Below are 14,456 nucleotides of genomic sequence, written 5' to 3'. Positions count from 1 at the left end.
AGATATTCTCCTCCACCACTCCTAATACAAGCAAATGGAATTTCAATTCCAAATTAGGGTTCAAAGAGCACCAAAAATTCAGTAGAACTGAAGCATGAAATGACCACATGGGAAGTTGCCTCCTTGATTTGCAGCAGAAGTTCTTGGCAAGAGATGGGTCTCAATAGCACGAGGAAATCATTTCCCCTGCTGACTTTACTTCCAAAGAAAGAGTTTCAGTGTTGACTGACTACCTTTGGATAGCAGAGACAGCATCGAGAGCTGTAAACAGAATGAGAGGCAAAAGGTGGTTTGATTCTAGGAGAGGGCTGAGACTAAGATATTCTCATCTTTGATTTAATAGATATATGGACATCCTTAAAGGATCCTTTATCTTTGGACTATAAAAATGAAACAGGGTCTGAATAAGTCAACTCATGTCTTGTTCCAAACTTTCTCATGGACCTGGACATTCTTAGATCTCATTCCCTGAAAAGTATCTTCTCTCTCTCTCTCCTCTTGGCTAAGGAGGGAAACAATTCTGACTCCAAATATATTTATTTTCTAATAAAAACTATATATCAGTGTTTAGTACTAGTTTCTTATTTCCTACATTAACCTCAGATATTTTTGTTATAATATACCAGCACATATCAGGGTAATGGTAGGATAGTCCATGCATATGTGAGTATGAGTGGATACTTTTGTATTCTAATATTTTGGAACTCAGAGACATGCCTGGGAGGTTTACCAACTGAAGATTTAAATCCTGACCCAGGAAAGCTTGATAGCTACATGGAGCATGTCTTTATGGTTACTGGTGATGTTGAGTTTATTTCTCTAATTTAGCATGATCGAAGTAAAGGTAGGCTAAAAGGGGGGAAAATAATTTGAAGGTGATGGTTTCCACTGCTAATCAAATAGGACCATATGCGATGATATCTTTATATTGCCTCAGCTATATAAAATTCTCAATGATTTGATTAGTGCTTATTCCAGAACTCCAGTATAAGTGGAGTACCTTCCTTCTAGGGTACTTGTTATATGTAAATTCCCAAAGTATCTATTTAAAAACTCCTTCAACACTTTGAAAATGAGGTACAATAATGATAAACAACTTGAACTAGAAATGAATTGGCAGCATACAGCTCAACAGCCTTACACAAATCCCCACGTCTTTACATCTTGTCTTTTATTGGGAGGCGAATTGATGTTTGAGTATATCATCTGAATCACACTTGCAAGATAAATATTTATAAGTAGAAACTGTGTAACTGAGAAATCCAGGAAGGGACTCCCTCACTTGATCTTAATATTCACTGTACTCTTTAACCACTAACTGCTACTACCTACTTATGTAAAGTATACTTTTTTTAAATCTCCACTTATTTTCTTCTCTTTTCCTTTCCTTTCATTTTATTTATTTTTTGTCAAAAGTTTCTTCAGAGTTGTTAACGCTTTAGTAGGCCATAACCTGCAGTTCTATTTCACTGATGGTAAATACTTGAAACTGAAATTTGATCTATATTCTTTAGTTAATATTTTTGTAGGGTCCCTGAAGAAAAATACAGGCATAAGGCTATCTGAGCAATGTCTTTAATAGTTATTTGTTATATAATGCCAGACAGTATTTATCTTTGATACTACCCTGTCCTCACCTTGAAATCCTTTGTGAGGATCTAGACTGGCAAAATATAATGTAAATAGGGTCTCTCTGTGGTTCACAAAAGTTTTCAAATTATAAATTCAACTTTCTCTAAAGGAAATACATTTCACTGCCATATTAATTGCCAATTGGAACATTCCCTAGCTCGACCATAACACAATGCCATGGTTCATTACCTGCAGATACTCGACTCACCGAGCCAGTGGTTGCATGCAGATATTCCAAATGACTTCATAAACACAGGAGCACATACTGTTAAGCAGTGATTAATTCCTACAAGATCATGTGATGCCCTGTAATTCTTTAATGGTGCCAAAGTGATCTATAGCATGAGTGCAGACTTTGCCTAGCTCAGCAAATGCCCAAGGGAAGCATCGGGAACATCTCTCCTTGCAGGCATTTGTGGGGATTTTATTCACCTTGGAAAAGGACCTACAGCTTGCACTGAAAAGATACTTTAAGAAACTTGCACGTGCAGTTTCTCGGGGGGAATAAAAGGACATTTCTTTCCTCTTAAAGATATATTATTCTTTTTTATGGTGCTCATATGATCATTATAACCAACAAAAGGAAGTGGGACTGCTGCCCTTTCTCTGTTTTTCTGGCATGACTTCTAAGAGAGATAGTAAGCCTTTTTCATGTGTTTTTGAGATTCTTTATTCATTATACAAAAAGGTTCCTCTAAGGATACACATCAGTAGCCAGTTCCATCAACAGCAGAGCATGAATAGAATGCATTTAGAAACCAGAGAGGTTACAACAGCAATCAACGTTTTTCAGCGATGCGCTCCAATTTTAAATGAGAATTCTGGTGACTCTGTGATGTCAGACAGAGTATTTTGATTAAAACATTTCTTTATTGAATTTTTTATGGGCCCATTACTGGAATCCCTGGGTACATGTAAATATTTTTTTCAGGACAATGCAATCCAGCAGAGAGGTGGGACTGGGCCTGGAGTTATAAAATGGGAAACATTAAACCCAATGGCTAGGGAGTGCACAATGTTCTATACGTCAGTTAACCAAATGCTCCCTTGGGCCTAAGCTACTCTCAGAACTAAATTATGTGCTTAGGAAAGAATATGAATAACTGTGGAGCATTGGAGACATAGTTAGTTCTGGTGGGGGCAGGTCTTATTCCTATATTCCATTTAACATTTTCAGCTATCAAACATAGACTTGTTTATGCAGAAAGAGTGAGCTCTGCAAAGCCCTAAATTGGATACCTGCATCCCAGGTTCTAATCCTGATTTGAACACTTGATCCCTAAAGAATTTTGATAAATCAACAAAAATGTCTGAGGTTCAGATGTCTCATTGTAGATGAAGAGATGGTAACATCTGCTGGGCCTGGGCTTCCCTATAAGGCCAATCAAAGGAAGAGAAATAACGTATCTGGAAGACACTTTATGAAGCCCACAGGCAAGTAACAAATAGAAATCACTACTATTTATTTGATGATGAAGATTTCAACACTAGCCTCAAAATATTTAAAAAGAAAAATCTAAATCTGAGTCTCTAAAAGTATCTCTTTCTAAGCTGAGCCTTTGTATTTTCTGGCCACCCTTTTACTATTACTTGGAATCAATTCTGGAAATGATGAGATGGGCTCATAGAAATACCCCTAAAAGTTACATTCTGCTGCTAAGTAAGGTGCTTGTTTGGCCTAGAGTCATGGCTCAGTGGTGAGGGCTGAGAGCATTCTTTGTGCTATTTCTCCAGATTCTAAATTGGGGAAGTTGCTCACAATGAATGTAGTTATAAATGAAGAATTGCGTGCAGTCCACATTTTATTGGAGAGGAAATCATAACTTTCATCTTCTTTTTAGTTTACTGAGATGATTTACGTGGTCTTAAAAATGTGGGATGGCACTAAAGCCAAATAATTCATGTGATTTTTGAAGGAATCTTAGCTGTCTTGCTTTAGAGTATCTTCTATTTCTGTGTGATTTGTGCATGCATCTGCATGTGTGTGTGCATGTGTGTGCTTTATGGTTTAGATGGAAATGGGTAATTCTGGAAAAACAAGACTACATAAATGATCCAAAGTAATAAGAAATCCAAATGATAAAATAGGTGTTTTGCCCTGGTCATTCACCATGCAGGGGAATATACATAGCTGATATTAACTCTTCAACATTAAAGGTCAGGATTCTTGCAAATAGTGAATAGCTAGATGCCATCTCAGATCATAAAATATTGCTGTTAAATCACCACAATTTCTAAAGTGGCTGTTAAAGATGATTGAGATTGATGTTGATGTGTTTTGTAGTACTTTATTAAGGTGTGACGCTAAAATGTAGAACTTTTATATATACAGAATCACACACATACAAACTGGGTAACACCATTTTTTTTTTCTGAAGTGACTCCTGATTGGAGGAAGTCATAGTCGACCTGATAAGCAATCCCACTGGTACCCAGGCTCTTCACACCTTAAAGGATTAAAAGGTCATCTTGGGTTGATTTTAAAGGCAAAAACTTATGATCATATATTATATCCTTATTTTACTGAATAAGCAAGTATTTTAGATGTTTATTCTAATTCACAAGCTATATCATGTTTAAAACAAGTTGAAAAGTTTGGTTTTATTGTATAAATGTAGCTAGAATGAATCATTTATTCTCAGGAATCTTGTTCTGAATTTAATTTCAAAAGCCAACAAATTTTAATTAACACTTACCGTAGTCCTAGCAAGGTGCTACAAATGAAAGTTGAATGAGATGTAGTTTTCACTTTCAGGTTGTTTCGAGTGTGAGAAGGAGACTTTTAACTCTACAATTACCAATTTGAGGGATCAGTACTTGGAAAGAAGGTAGCTGCTGCATTTACATTGAGATCATCCCACATGCGCTAGAGAGCAGAACCAGGTGTTTCTTGGTGAAACATACTTTAGTAGTTACAAGACTGGTTATTGAGACAGAAAAAATATAAAGAAAGAATGAGTGAAGATAAAGAAAAGTTGGTGCTAGCCAAGCAAGGTTCTGACAGCACTTAAGTTGAAAATGTTTAGGGTACATTGCATACATTGATGAACCTAGTGTCTTTAAGCACGGGAAGCTACAATGTTAAGAAGATAGCTACTTTTTTGCATGTCAATTATTATTATTATTTTTTAAATAATTGTTTTGAAAAAATGGAGACTGCTGCTCAAGGAACTTGTCTCCTTTCTGGGGCTCCCATTTATCTCCATCTTGCTTCTTCCATCTCTTTTCTCTAGTGGCAGGCTTCTTCTGCTTGCTGATTTAGTCATCCTTTCAGCTTGCATGCAGCTTGTCATGGGTACATCTGGCCCCTCTTCATCATGACCTTCTTGCTTCAACTCTCATTGTGGATCAGACACAGTCCTTCTTTGGACGTATTCCAGAGACACTTTCTGATTCGTCCAGGCTAGGAACTGGCCAGCTCTGATCCTGCAGTACATTACACAACCATAGCCCCTCAGCAATAGGTGTACGTGTGCTGCTTTCCTTAGGAGTGTGGCCAGGGCATGCACCATAACAAGATGCTTGTTACTTTCAAAAATGTTTAATTTTTGATGTTTACTTTCACTCTTGACTTCTTTCAAATCAGGCAGTCAAAATTTTTTTTAATATCAATCAAGATTTGTACTGATATTCTTAAATAGTACAATCTTTTTTCAAACTGAAGACATTGAGTGATAGAATTAATTTGGGACACGGTCTATATTGTATTTAGTTGTTTGGGCTATTTGAAGATAAAATGCATAAAATGTCCTTTGTTAGTTTTCTGTGTGGTTAAGATAAGGATCTTAAAGTTCTTGAATATTGGCCAGCTACTGACTGCTACATTAGGTGCTGCAGAGGTAGATGCATATCTTAAGAGGCCGGGCACGGTGGCTCACGCCTGTAATCCCAGCACTTTGGGAGGCTGAGGCGGGTGGATCACCTGAGGTCAGCAGTTCAAGATCAGCCTGGCTAACATGGTGAAACCGCATCTCTACAAAAAAAAAAAAAAAAAAGCCAGGCGTGGTGGCACATGCCTGTAACCCCAGCTACTCGGGAGGCTGAGGCAGGAGAATGGCTGGAACCCAGGAGTCAGAGATCGTAATGGGCTGAGATTGTGCCATTGCACTCCAGCCTGGGTGACAAAAGTGAAACTCCATCTCAAAAAAAAAAAAAAAAAAAGAAAAGAAAAAGAAGAAAGAAAAGCACCCAGAGGGCAGAGCAAGAGGGTGCAATAGGAGCCTACACTTTTCATACCCCCTGCAGAAACACCAAATTTTAACAGTTTTCTACACACAGAAAAGCACGTCACAAGAACCAAAAAATTAGGGGAGAGCAATTACCGTGCCTGGCTTTAACTTTATATTGCTGAAAGAGGCATTGAGGAGGGCAGGAGACAGTCTTGAATTGCCAATACCATGCCTCCCTTATCTCTGACAGTGGCCATGTGGCAAGTGTGTGCTTAGGAGAGGGAGAGTACCGCAACTCTACCTTGAACTCAGTGCTGCCCAGCAAAGCAGAGAGCAAAGCTGTCCTGAGCTGAGTCAGCACCCACAAATGAAGGGAGCATTTGGACTAGACCTAACCAGAGGGGAATTGTCTGTCCTGCAGTGAGAACTAGAGTTTCTTGGCAAGCCTGGCCACCATGAGTCAAAGTGCTCTGGGGTCTTAGATAAACTTGAAAGGCAGTCTAGGCCCAAATATTGCAATTCCTAGACAACCCTAGACAACAGTTAATGCTAGGCTGGGCTCAGAGCCAGAGGACTAGGGTGGCAAGTGACCTAGGGAGACACCAGCTGGGGCAGCTAAAGAGTGCTTGTGCCATCCCTCCCCCAACCCCAGGTAGTGCAGTGGGCAAAAACAAAAGAGACTCCTTCCTTCTGCTTAAGGAGAGAAGAGTGAAGACTAAAGAGGACTTTGTCTTGCATCTTGGATACCAGCTTAGCTACAGCAGGATAGGGTAACTGTCAGAGTTGCAAAGTCCTCATTCCAGGCCCTAGCTCCAGACATTTCTAGACACACCCTGGGCCAAAAGGGAACCTGCTGCCTTGAAGGGAAGAACCCAGTCCTAGAAGGATTCATCACGTGCTGACTAAAGAACCCTTAGGATCCAAATAACCAGCAGTGATATCCAAATAGTACACTGTGGGCCTTGGGCTCTGACGCCTGACTTCAGCTGTAACCCAGCACATTCCCAGCTGTTGCAGCTATGGTGAAAGTCCCCTTCTGTTTGAGAAAAGCAGAGGAAAAAGCAAAGAGAGCTTTGTCTTGTACCTTAGGTACCAACTCAGCCACAGTGGGGTAGAGCGCCAAGCAGGCTCTTGGGGTCCCTCTGTCCAGGCCTAGGCTCTTGGACTTGAACAGCATTTCTGGGCCTTCCCTGGACCAGAGGAAAGCCCACTGCCCTAAAGGATGAGTCTCAGGCCTGGCAGCATTCACCACAACCTGACCAAAGAGCCCTTGGGCTTTATGTGAACATCAGCAGTGGCCTGGCAGAACCCTCCATGGGTTGGTAGTGGTGGTGCCCACAGGGAGAGGCTCCTCTGCCTGTGGAAAGGGGAGGGAAAAGTGGGAAGAACTTTGTGTTATGGTTTGAGGGCCAGCTTAGCTACAGGTGAATAGAACATCAGGTAAATTTCTAAGATGTTTGACTCCAGTCCCTGGCTCCCAGACAATATATCTGGACTTGCCTGGAGCCTGGGGGAACTCACTGCCTGTATACAAACCTGGCTGGCTTCACTGCCTGCTTACTGTAGAGCTCTAGGGTCTTGAGTGAACATAGGTGGTAGCCAGCTAGTGGTTACAGCAGGCCCTGGGTGAGACCCATACTGTGCTGGCTTCAGTTATGACCCAGCACAGTCCCACTGGTGGTGGCCACAGGGCTGCTCACATAACTCCACCCCAAGTTCCAGGGGTCTCAGCACAGAGAAAGAAAGACTCTGTTTGGGAGAAAGTAAGGGAAAAGAACAAGAGTCTCTGCCAGGTAATCCAGAGAATTATTTCAGATCTCATCCAGGACCACTAAAGCAATACCTCTATGAGTCTGCAAAAACCACAATATTGTTAGACTTGGGACCCAAGTCTCTTTGAACAACTTAAAAGTCTTCTCAAGAAGGATGGACACAAGCCCAGACTGCAAAGACTATAATAAATACCAAACTTTTTAATGCCCAGACACCAACGAACATCTGTAAACATCAAGACCATCCAGGCAAACATGACCTCATCAAATGAACTAAATAAGGCCCCAGTGACCAATCACAGAGAGACAGAGATATGTGACCTTTCAGACAGAATTCAAAATAGCTGCATTGAAGAAACTCAAAGAAATTTAAGATAACGCAAAGAAGGGATTCAGAATTCTGCCAGATAAATTTAACAAAGAGATTGAAATAAGCAGAAATGTGAGACTTGAAAAATACAATTGGCATATGAAGAATGCATCAGAGTCTCTTAATAGAAAAATTGATCAAGCAGAAGAATTAGTGAGTTTGAAGACAAGCTATTTGAATACACAGTCAGAGGAGACAAAAGAAAAAAGAATAAAAAACAATGAAGCATGCCTACAGGATCTAGAAAATAGCATTAAAAGGGCAAATCTAACTGTTATTGGCCTTAAAGAGAAAATAGAGAGAGATAGGAGTAGAAAGTTTATTCAAAGGGAAAATATCAGAGAACTTCCCAAATCTAGAGAAGGATATCAATATCCAAGTACAAGAAGGTTATACACCAAGCAAATTTAACCCAAAGAAGACTACCTCAAGGCATTTAATAAATAAACTCCTAAGGTGAAGGATAAAGAAAGGATTTTAAAAGCAGCAAGAAAAAAGAAACAAATAACATACAGTGGAACTGCAGTACATCTGGCAGCAGACTTTTCAATGAAAACTTTGCAGGCCAGAAGAGAGTAGAGTAGAATGATAAATTTAACATGCTGAAGGAAAACAACAACAACAACAACAACAACAACAACAAACTTTTACCCTAGAATACCATAGTTGGCAAAAATATTCTTCAAGCATATAAGAGAAAAAAAGACTTTCCTAGACAAACAAAAGATGAGCCATTTCACCAATACCAGACCTGTCCTACAAGAAATGCTAAAGGGAGTTCTTCAATCTGAAAGAAAATGATGTTAATGAATAAGAAGAAAGAATCTGAAGGTACAAAACTCACTGGTAATAGTAAGCACACAGAAAAACCCAGAATATTGTAACACTGTAATTGTAGTTTGTAAACTACTCTTAGGTAGAAAGACGAAATGATGCACCAATAAAAAATAATAACTACAACAACTTTTCAATACTTGGTATAATAAGATATAAAGAGAAAGAACAAAAAGTTAAAAAGCAAGGGGATGAAGTTAAAGTTTAGAGTGGTTATTAGTTTTATTTTGCATGTTGTTTATTTTTTTTTTATGTAATCAGTGTCAAGTTGTTATCAGTTTAGAAAAATGGGTTATAAGTTGCATTTGCAAGCCTCATAGTAACCTCAAATTAAAAAAATACAATGAATACAAAAAAAATAAAAAGCAAGAAATTAAAACCACCGAAGAAAATCACCTTCACTAAAAGGAAGAAAGAAAGAAAAGAATGCAGAGAAGACCTCAAAACAAGCAATAAAATTACAAGAGTAAGTCCCCACTTTCTATAATAACATTGAAAGTAAATGGACTAAACTATCTAATAAAATGCATACAATGGCTAAAAGAATGACAAAACAAGACTGAATGATCTGTTGCCTACAAGAAACACACTTCACCTACAAAGAAAAAATAGATAAAAAATAAAGGGATGAGAAAAGATATTCTATGCCAATGGAAGCCAAAAAAGAGCAGATGTAGCTATATTTATATTTGACAAAGAAGACTTCATGACAAAAACTGTAAGAAGAGACAAAAAGTTCATTATATAATGATAAAGGGGCCAATTCAGCAAGAAGATAAATGATTGTAAATATATATGGACCCAACATTGGAGCACCCAGATATAAAGCAAATATTATTAGAAACACAGAGAGAGATAGACCTCAATACAATAATAGCTGGAGACTTCAACACCCCATATTCAGCATTGGACAGATCTCCCAGACAGGAAATCCACAAAGAAATATGAGACTTAATTTGCACTATAGAACAAATGGACCTAATATAATTTGCAGAACATTTTATCCAATGGCTACAGAATGCATTCTTCTCCTCAGCACATAGGTTATTCTCAAGGATAGAACATATGTTAGCTCACAAAACATGTGTTAAAACAGTCAAAACATTTTAATAATATCAAGCCTCTTCTCTGATCACAATGGAATAAAACTAGAAGTTAATAACGAGGAATTTTGGAAACTATACAAATACATTGAAATTAAGCAATATGCTCCTGAATGACCAGTGGGTCCACGAAGAAATTAAGACAGACATTGAAAAATTTATTGAAGCAGATGATAATAGAAACATAAAATACCAAAACCTATGGGATACAGCAAAGTACTAAGACAGAAATTTATAACCATAAGCACCTACATCAAAAAGGAAGAAAAACTTCAAATAACATAACAATGCATGATAAAGAACTGAAAAAGCAAGAGCAAACCAAACCTAAAATTAGCAGAATAATATAAATAATAAAAATCACAGCAGAAAAAAAAGTTGAAATGAAGAAAACAATATAAAAAAATTAATGAAACCAAAAGTTGGTTTTCTGAAAAAATAAAATTGGCAAACCTTTAGTCAGACTAATGAAGAAAAAAAGGTGAAGGCTCAAATAAATAAAATCAGAGAAGAAAAAGGAAACATTACAACTTGATACCACAGAAATTCAAAGGATTATAAGTGGCTACTATGAACAACTATATGCCGATAAACTGGAAAAGCAAGAGGAAATGAATACACTCCTAGACACATGCAAGCTACCAAGATTGAACCATGAAGAAATTCAAAACCTGAACAGACCAATTACAAGTAATAAGATTGAAGCTGTAACAGAAAGTCTCTCAGCATTGAAAAGCCTGGGACCCAATGGCTTCACTGCTAAATTCTACTAAACATTTAAAGAAGACTTAATACCAATCCTACTCAAACTATTCCAAAAAACAGAGGAGGAGGGAATAATTTCATACTTATTCTACAAGGCTATTATTACCTTGATACGAAAACCAGATAAAGACATATCAAAGAAAGAATACTACAGGCCAATCTTGGATGAATATTGATGCAAAAATCCTTAACAAAATACTATCAAACTGAATTCAATAATACATTAAAAAGATGATTGATCCCAAGTGAGATGATTTATCCCACGTGAGATTTATCCCAGGGTTGCAAGGATGGTTCAACTTAAGCAAATTAATCAATGTAATACATCATATCAACAGAATGAAGAACAAAATCTATATGATCATTTCAATTGGTACTGAAAATCCATTTGATAAAATTCAACACTGCTTCATGATAAAAACCCTCAGAAAACTGGGTATAGAAGGAACATACCTCAACATAATAAAAGTCATGTATGACAGACCCACAACTACTATCATAATAAATGTAAAAATACTGAAAATCCTTTAAGATCTGGAAAATGACAAGAATGCCCACTTGTTATTCAACATAGTACTGGGAGTCCTCTCTAGAGCCATGAGACAAGAGAAGGAGATAAAGGACATCCAAATTGGAAAGAAGGAAGTCAAATTATCCTTGTTTGCAGGTGATATGATCTTATACTTGGAAAACCCTAACGACTTCATTAAAAAACTGTTAGAACTGATATATAAATTCAGTAATGGTGCAGGATACAAAATCAGCATACCAAAATCAGTAACATTTCTATATGCCAACAGTAAACAAACTGAAAAAGAAATTTTAAAAGTGATCTCATTTGCAGTAGCCACAAATAAAATTAACTACCTAGGAATTAACTTAATCAAAGAAGTAAAAGATTCTACAATGAAAACTAGAATACATTGATGAAAGAAATTGAAGAGAAAACAAAAAATGAAAATATATGTTTATAAATTAAAAGAAGTATTGTTAAAATGTCCATGCAACCCAAAGCAATCTAAAGATTTAATGTAATCCCTTTTCAAAATATAAATGACATTCTTCACAGGAATAGAAAAAAATCATAAAATGTATATGGAACCACAAAAGATCCAGAATAGGCAAAGCTATCCCAAACAAAAAGGGAAAAACTGGAGGAATCAAATGACCTGACTTCAAATTATATTACAGAGCTATAGTAACCAAAGCAGCACGGTGCTGGCAAAAAAACAGACACATAGACTTTATTAGTTTGTTCTAACACTGTTAAGAAAGACATACCCAAGACTGGGTAACTTATAAAGAAAAGAGGTTTAATTGACTCACACAGTTCAGCATGACTGGCAAGGAATAGGGAAACTTAAATCATGGTGAAGGAAAAGCAAACATGTCCTTCTTCACATGGTGGCAGCAAGGAGAAGTGCTGAGCAAAAGAAGGCAAAGCTCCTTATAAAACCATCAGGACTCATGAGAACTCACTATCACAAGAACAGCATGAAGGTAACTGCCCCCATGATTAAATTACCTCCCACCAGTTTCCTCCCATGACACATGGGGATTATGGGAACTAGAATTCATTATGAGATTTGGGTGGGGACACAGCCAAACCATATCATTCTGCCCCTGGTCCCTCCAAATCTCATGTCCTCATATTTCAGAACCAATCATACCATACCCTTCTTAGCAGTTCCCCGAAGTCTTTACTTACTTCAGCATTAACCCCAAAGTCTGAGTTCATAGTCTTATCTGAGACAAGGCAAGTCCTTTCTGCCTATGATCCTGTAAAATCAAAAGCAAGTTAGTTACTTCCTAGATACAATGGAAGTACAGCATTGGGTAAATACACCCATTCCAAATGGGAGAAGTTGGCAAAATAAAAAGGCTACAGGCCCCATGCAACTCAGAAATCCAATAGGGAAGTCATTAAACTTTAAAGTTCCAAAATGATCCCATGTCTCCCATGGACTCCATGTCTCACATCCAGGGCACACTGAAGCAAGAGGTGAGCTCCCATGGCCTCAGGCAGCTTTGCCCCTGTGGCTTTGCAGGGTACAGCCCCTTTCCCAGCACATGCTGCTATCTGTCAGTGGATCTATCATTCTGGGGTAGGGAGGATGGTGGCTCTCTTCTCACAGCTCTCCTAGGCAGTGCCCCAGTGGGGACTATGTGTGGGGGCTCCAACCCCACATTTCCCTCTGCACTGCCATAACAGAGGTTCTCCTACCCTGCAGCAGATTTCTGCCTTGACATCTAGGCATTTTCATACATCCTCTGAAAATCTAGGTGGAGGTTCACAAAACTCATTGCTTGTCTTCTGTGCACCCACAGGACCAACACCACATGGAAGCTGCCAAGGCTTGGGGCTTGCAGCCTCTGAAGCAACAGCCTGAGCTGTATGTTGGCCCCTTATAGCATGACTGGGATGCAGCACACCAAGTCCTGAGGTTGCACAGAGCAGCAGGGGGGACGCAAGCCCAACTCATTAAACCATTTTTCCCTCCTAGGCCTCTGGGCCTGTGATGGGAGGCGCTGCCATGAAGGTCTCTGACATGTCCTTGAAACATTTTTCCCTTTTGTCTTGGTGATTATTTGGCTCCTTGTTACTCATGCAAATTTCTACTGCCAAATTGAATTTCTCGCCCCAAAATGGTTTTTCCTTTTCTACTGCATTGTAAGGCTGCAAATTTTTAAAACATTTATGCTGTGCTTCCTCTTAAACACTTTGCCGCTTAGAAATTTCTTCTGCCATGTACCCTAAATCACCTCTCTCAAGTTCAAAGTTTCACAGATCTCTAGGACAGGGGAAAAATGCAACCAGTCTCTTTGCATAGCAAGAGTGACCTTTATTCCGGTTTCCAAAATGTCCATCATCTCCATCTGAGACCACCTCAGCTTGGACTTCATTGTCGATATCACTATCAGCATTTTGGTCAAAGCCATTCAACAAGTCTCTAGGCTTTCCCACATCTTCCTCTCTTCTGCGCCCTCCAAGTCTCTGGGAAGTTCCAAACTTTCCCACATTTTCCTGTCTTCTTCTGAGCTTTCCAAACAGTTCCAACCTTTGCCTGTTAACCCAGTTCCAAAGTAGCTTCCATGTTTTCAGGTATCTTTACAGTAGTGCCTCACTCTCTGTGGTACCAATTTAACTGTATTAGTCTATTCTCACACTGCTTATAAGGACATACCCAAGACTGGGTAACTAAAAAGGGAAAGAGGTTTAATTGACTCACAGTTAAGCATGGCTGGTGAGGACTCAGGAAACAACCATGGCAAAAGGGGAATCAACCACATCCTTTCTCACATGGCTGCAGCAAGAAGCAGTATGAGCAAAAGGAGGAAAAGCCGTTCATAGAACCATCAGATTTTGTGAGAACTCACTATCACAAGAACAGCATGAGGGTAACTGCTCCCATGATTCAGTTACCTCCCACTGGGTCCCTCCCATGACACATGGGGATTATGGGAGCTACAATTCAAGGTAAGATTTGGGTGGGGACACATCAAACCATATCATAAACCAATAGAACAGAATTGAGAACCCAGAAGGAAATCCTCACACCTACAATGAACTCATTTTTGATAAAGATGCCAAGAACAACTGGGGAAAAGACATTCTCTTCAATAAATGGTGCTGGGAAAACTGGGTATCCATAGGCAGAAGAATGAAACTGAACCCCTATCTCTTGCCATATACAAAAAATCAAAATGGATTAAAGAATTAAATGTAAGACCTCAGATTATAAAACTACTATTAGAAAGCATTGAGAAAGCTCTCTAGGACATTGGTCTGGGCAAAATGTCTTGAGTAATA

Source organism: Pan paniscus, chromosome 11 (genome assembly GCF_029289425.2).
Source record: "Pan paniscus chromosome 11, NHGRI_mPanPan1-v2.0_pri, whole genome shotgun sequence".
In the NCBI taxonomy this organism is placed as follows: Eukaryota; Metazoa; Chordata; class Mammalia; order Primates; family Hominidae; genus Pan; species Pan paniscus.
Note: the sequence above shows the minus strand (reverse complement) of the source record.